Consider the following 6,495-nt stretch of genomic DNA (forward strand, 5'->3'; position numbering starts at 1 on the left):
AACAGGGCGGGATTGATCGATCTACATCAAAAATTCTGGCTTCCCTTCCCAGGAGCGCATCTACAGAATAAAGAGAGCACGCACCACACTCCTACTATACCAGGGCCTTTAGCTTTCACTGAGAAGAAGAGATTACTTCCAGCTAGCTTTTTTCCCTAACCCTAACCAATGAATGATAGGCCGGCTTAGGATAATAGAAAACGAATTCACTTTCAGTAATCGGAGGCAGGTCAGGGGCCGGCGGGCACGCCCCCAGCTTCTTAAGTTTGGGAATTGTGCCGGACCAATGCTACGAGCTTCCGGAATCCAATGGAATCTTCGTAAAGTCGATCATTACGAGTGTTACGATTCATTCGATTGGCAGGTCCAATCGATTCATAGCCTCTCGAGCACAACCCATATTCATGCAAGGATTGGTGATTGAGGATCCATACAGAGTTTTATGAAATATCTTAGAGATCAAGGAACAGATGCTTTCTTCAGGAAATATGAATACTTTATGGTAGGGACAAGAAATTTTTTGGCGTTGAATCGGGTCAGGAAGAACAAGTTGTTCCAGCTCCGGGGAAAAGATTCATCTTCCAATTTTCCCTTCCTTCCAATATTTTTTATTTTAGCTTCCCTCATTCCTTTTATTGAGCATAATGATGCGAATCGGGCTTGTTGTATTTAGTATACAGCGTCAAGCAGTTCCGCTTTCCCCTACCGATGATGTGCCGAGAAGTGCATTGTTGGAACTGGGTTGGAACTTAAGACCATAAGCTCTAGATTTGGGGGTTTCCGCTATAGCCGAACACAAGGGAAAGATCATTTTTTTTACCGGAAAAGATCGTTTTATCAGGTAATGGATACACTATAAGCATTCCTTTGCTTATGTATTATGTATAAGCCTTCCAACAAACAGAAAGACTTGTATGCATCAGGTTCATAGGGGTAAATACATTCAAAAGGGAAAAATTTTAGCGGCTCATATTTCAAATAAAGATCGCCGCGTGGAAAACTCCTTTTTTGGGGGGGTTGTCCCCACTGGTTTGCGAAAGCAATGGGAGACTTGCTCCATAGAACCCCCCCCAGAGACTTTCGTCCCCAGTATTCTCTATGGGCAAAGGCGCTCAGGTGCGCTTAAAGTCTTATTGCCTATATCTTATCTTAAGACGAGGTCGCCACCCCGCCTGCTTTAGTCTCAAATAGGGCGCAAATTGAGGTGAACAGACTGGACCGAACCTCCCTACGTCAAGAGCTTTTGGCTCTTCACAAGAGAGCACCAGGTCGTAACACCGGAAGACTGCGCCGTTATTAGTTATTATTAAAATGATATAATTTCTTTGTATGCTTAGTCACCAGTGGCACAACCTACGGGCTAAGTAGCGCCTTAATGGGAGTATTTTTTTCCTCCGCGATAGTGTAATACCAAGACCAGTAAGAGAGAATGGACTTCATCCATTCGGACAAAACCCATGCCCCCCTAACCAGTCGTACTCTGACCAGGCTTCGAAAAACTTCGAGATCACCGAGTTTCTCGGGAATCGAGGGGTCAAGAGCCTAATCAGGTCCCCTCACCATACCTTGTTGATAAGAGGTTAAGTGTTTACCAGTGGTTGCGCTTAACCAGATCCAAAAGGGGAGAGGACACACACCGTTCGGTGAGTGAAAGACGAGGAAATGCCGATTCCAGTGTCTCCTAGGAGGCGCCGTGCGTCGAGTATACACCCGGTACCCAGCTTCCCGTAAACGATACGACAATGGAAGATCCTTAGACATAATAGCCCTCATTACAGGAACAAGGGATATGGAACTAACTAAGGATCTTAACATGTGAGAGGAGACAGGAAAAAAGTCCTTAGTCACTCCGCGTACGAAGAACCGCTTAGCAAACTCCAAAGCACCAACTGACGATACTAACGATTTCTCTAACGAAAATGGAACATTCAGTGGCGAAATTAGCTCGCGATAACGCTCAGCCACCCGCTCATCTCCGATGACGATATCGTCGCCGAGGATAGCGTAGCGTGTAAAAGGAACTCCTGGATATACTTGGGCTGCTACGAACCAAATCACCAAATGGTGAGTTAATGCGAAAGCAGGCCAAGCTCCGTAAAAGCCCAACGGGGCTCCTATTACAAAACGAACTCTACCTCGAGGAAGCCGACGACGAGAATTTCGAATCGTCAGAAAAGAGTAGTAGGCATACTTTCACAATAGTCTTGTCCACAAGCAAATCAATGTTCGGCAGCGGAAAATCATCTTTGGGAACATGCCTTATTGAGATTTCAAAAATAGATGCATACGCGAACACGTCCATCCCTCTTGGGCATGGGGACGATGTTCGAAATCCAATCAGAATAATCTACTGCCTTAATGAAATCAGTATAATAGTAACAAGACAGCTGAAGAGAGGATGACGTAGACAAGAATCAACCTCTTCCCGGTGAGGTTTTGATGTATCGCAGAATCCGAAAAGCAGCTTCTAAGTGAGATGATCTCGGCTTGTCCATATAAAAATCGGCTGATCACTCCCTCCTATGTTGTAAGTGTAAGCAATGTCTGGGCGATAATTAGTCAGGTAGAAAAGAGTCCCAACAAGTCTCCTTGCAAGTAGATGGGTCATCCAATAGCTCTCCTGCATCTGAGGCTAATTTTAGATCTTATTCCGGTTTGCATGCAGAAAGACCAGCTTTTGACAATAAATCCAATGAATACTTGCACTGGGTTCCAAAACTCTTTGCGACCTCATCACTTTAATCTCCAGAAGAGACTTTGAGTCTCCTAAATCTTTCATATCAAACTGGGTTCTTAATCTTCTCTTAAGCTCATTTATCGAAGCTAAGTCATTACTAGAGAAAGCAATGTCATCCACATAAAGCAGAAGAAGGACAATACCTGATGTCGACCTCCTTATAAACATTGAATGATCCGATTTACTTATTTGAAAACCGGCTCCTTCCTCTACTCCTATTTCGGCTCTTATACATGCTGCTGTCACCTTTCAAACCAAGCTCTTGGTGCCTGCTTTAGCTTGCCGGAGGCCGTAACATAAATCGCTTTCTTGAGCTTGCATACCAAGTTAGGATTCCTAGGAGAAGAGAAGCCTGGAGTTGGAGGAGGCTGAATAGAAACTTATTCTTGCCCCCTTCCCTTATGTTGTTGAAAGGCATTCTATTCTTCACGTCAAATTGAAATAAGGCCACCTTTTGATTGCAGCCAAGGCAAGAATGCCACGAATGGTGTTTAGCAACCTGAAGCAAATGTTTTCCCTATCTCTAAAGGGGTTCGACTCAATATTCTTGAAGGAATCCTTTAGCTACTAATCTAGCCTTGGATCTATCTACCGAGCCATCTGCTTTATGCTTGATCTTGTAAATCCACTTGCAGCCAATGGCTTCTTTCCCTGCAGGCAATGAGACTAAGTCTTATTATTTTTTTCCTGGGCATTGATTTCTTCCTGTATAGCATCTCTCCAGCAAGAATGATTGGAGGCTTCAGCAAATGATTCAGGTTCATGAGAAGATTGAACTGAGATGAGGTAAGCTCGATCTTTTGGGGAAAACGATTCATAAGCCTTCAACAGGATAAGAAACTTGAGAGGATCGACGAAGCTGAGAGCGGGATCCAGAATTTGAGGAAGCGACTGGAAGGGAAGCAACTGGGCTAGACTGCTGATCTTCTGGAGTAGCCTGACCCTGGGAAAGAGACTGTAATCGCCGCCGAGAATAAACATGCTGTGCCGGGTGACAGGAATCCTCTGAGGTCAGCTGAACAGGCTGACAATCGGCAGAAAATGCTGAGCAAAGCTGCTGGCCTGAAGAGTGAGGCTAATCCGTAACATCAACTGCAGAAGAATGAGGTTCGAGTTGATGAACAGGAGAAGGCCGCAATACATCTCCATCATCATTCTCCCCCGGGGCTGATTAATTAGGTTAAGGAAAATATGAGGCGACCCTATTAAAGAGAGCATTAAGGATACATCGACTCTCTTGGATTTCACGTCATAGCATATATATACCCGGACTGAGCATATCCAAGAAAGACACAAGTGGTCGCCTTGGGGACAATTTTGCTCTTAACTGCGCAGGAATATGAACAAAACACGTGCATCCAAACACTCGCAAATGCCTATTATAGTACTGCCCCAGTAAGAAGTTCGTGAGGTGCCGCTGCAGCTTGGATTATCGTAGAATAAGAGGAGCCGTCTTAGGAAATGACTTAAAAGACAGATGCCGCCGCTGCGAGGCGAGGGAGCAACTTGTCTGGTCTTGCGGTGCACTCATTCCCGTTACGAGAATGAAATGACGCCCCAGCTTGACTCGAGACCAAGACTCCTTACAACTCGTACCAATAGCGGCACTGAGCGGCCGGAGATTGATTGAAAAGGCAGGCCCAGCCGGCCCTCTCCCCCCCTAACCGCCTATCTACTCGTGTTCGTAGCTCGATCGGAGGTCAAGACTGTGGTCCGGCGGAAAAACAGAAGTCGTCCGTATCAAGTGATACGTGAATTGCTCAGTAGTGCTTCGCCACTACCCTAGCTGGCGGAAATAGCTTAATGGTAGAGCATAGCCTTGCCAAGGCTGAGGTTGAGGGTTCAAGTCCCTCCTTCCGCTCCTGGCTTCGTCGTTTAGTGGTAACAAGTTCCGTGCATAAGCCACTTTAGAGATAGGGGCGAGCAGCAAGCAGCCCCTTGTATAGGGTGGAAAACCTATCTGACTAATAAGAGGAAAGGGGCAAGCCAAAACTGACTCCTAACAAGTTGCTGGCTTTTCATCAGCCGTTGCGCGCTAGCGCGCTAGCCTTTTCCCAACCTAGTAAAGGGGCTGCTAGTTGTAGCGCGCAGTGTACTAGTGAATAGGAAAAGCGAATTGAGATTACTAATGACGGATGGAGGTTGAGGGTAGAACATGTTCGGTGCCTCGCCCTTGTCTCCTTCGCCGTAGACTGAAAATGATGGGAATCCTATCGATAAAGAAGAGGCATAAGCATCGCCTCTCGATCCAATCCATCTTCCCTGGCCTCCCCAACACACTCTTGATACGAAAGCTCCCGCCATAGAGAAGAGATCGAAAGTATGGGTCCCCTCGATCACCCTCCCTTGAACCTGAACTGGTCGAGAGAGATGAACCCGCACCACATTTTTCGAATCGAAACCCCCAACTAGAGATGGAATTCCAGAACCTAAACAACTCAGTTGAGAGCTCCGTGACTGGTTCAAGGGAAGGTCAACCAATGATTGATAGGCCATTCCCTCCCTATCCGTCTCTTGATCCCTCATTCCACTAATCCGTTGTTACTGATTCATTCAAGGCATAGACTCTCCATTTCTTTGTCTTATTAGCGCAGGTGTTCGTCAACGATGAAAGCTGCTGAACTTCAGACTCGAGTGGAGAAAGAGGGCTAGGCCCCCGGAGGGCTTTCAGGGACTGGGGAAGACGGGTGGATTATAGAGCTAGGGTAGGGGCAAATCGAAGGCCCATCGGGATTGGGCATGGACGAGCCTCGACTGGGCCAGCATTGATGAAAAAAGAAAAACTTCCCCCATCGCATCATTAACCGGTGTAGGATTCAAGATCAGGTCCAGGATTCGAGTCAAATCGACCTTCCCTCTCATCTCAGGGTGAGGCAAGGAATTGTTTCAAATGTTCGTTGTTCAATATCTCGGCTGCTCAAGAAGTTTGACTAGTTGCTCCTCCGACCCGGAGTGGATTCTAGGGGAAGGGCAGAGCCTCACCTTGCAGTAGGAAGGTGTTCGTTGTTGGGACGGGTTCAAACTGGACTGAAGGGAGGAGGAAAAAAAGAGTCCTCTCTTCCTGGTCCTATCGAACCAGACACTGAATACCTGGGGATTCATCACTGGCTAGGGCTTTCGAATCAAAGCATGGGCATCTGCTATTAAGAGGGAGCAGTAGATCGTCGATTGAAGAGCCAGGTCAGTAAACTTCTATTGGGACTTCTATTGATTATTAATTCGACTCTAGGGACTCCTAGCAGCAAACTAGTCTAAAAAAAGGGGCCCCCATAGAGAGGCAGGAGATGCAGGAGCCGCCAGCCGGATCGACCAACAAATGATAGGCCAGAGAGATGGGCTCATTCGACTAATCAGTGATCCCTGGGCCTACCTAACACAGATGTCCCTGAAATAGGGGATTGGTTGATCGGAAAGCTCAGGCAGGAGTAGGACATTCCATACAAATCTTTCTGATCCGCTAGCTGGTGGTCCTCTCCTTAGAGTCAAGTGGCTTTCAGCTCCTCTCAAATCCCATTTTTTCATCGACAGGTAGGGTGAATTCTAAGGTTCCTTATTCCGGTTGTAAAGCGGAAGAAGAGGGAGAATGGGCACAGCCCCACTAGCAGCCCGCGTTTCCGACCCGAAAGGAATGGAAAATGAAAGAAGAATCTGTGTGCACTATCTATGGAGTGGAGTGACTATCCTTAATCTCCTCTTCCCTATCTCCCCCTTTTTTGCCTTCGGCTATTACCGGCTGGCAAGGCTTGGCCCAACATTGG

General features: G+C 46.7%; 1 non-coding gene across 1 annotated transcript; it reads left to right on the forward strand.

Moving 5' to 3' along the window:
- The first annotated feature begins 4,526 nt into the window (after positions 1–4,526).
- On the forward strand, positions 4,527–4,598 carry TRNAG-GCC (transfer RNA glycine (anticodon GCC)). Its single transcript has one exon. It is a non-coding gene; the product is annotated as a tRNA-Gly (tRNA).
- The last annotated feature ends 1,897 nt before the right edge of the window (positions 4,599–6,495 follow it).

Source organism: Nicotiana tabacum, unplaced genomic scaffold, assembly GCF_000715075.1.
Source record: "Nicotiana tabacum cultivar K326 unplaced genomic scaffold, ASM71507v2 Un00502, whole genome shotgun sequence".
NCBI lineage: Eukaryota > Viridiplantae > Streptophyta > Magnoliopsida > Solanales > Solanaceae > Nicotiana > Nicotiana tabacum.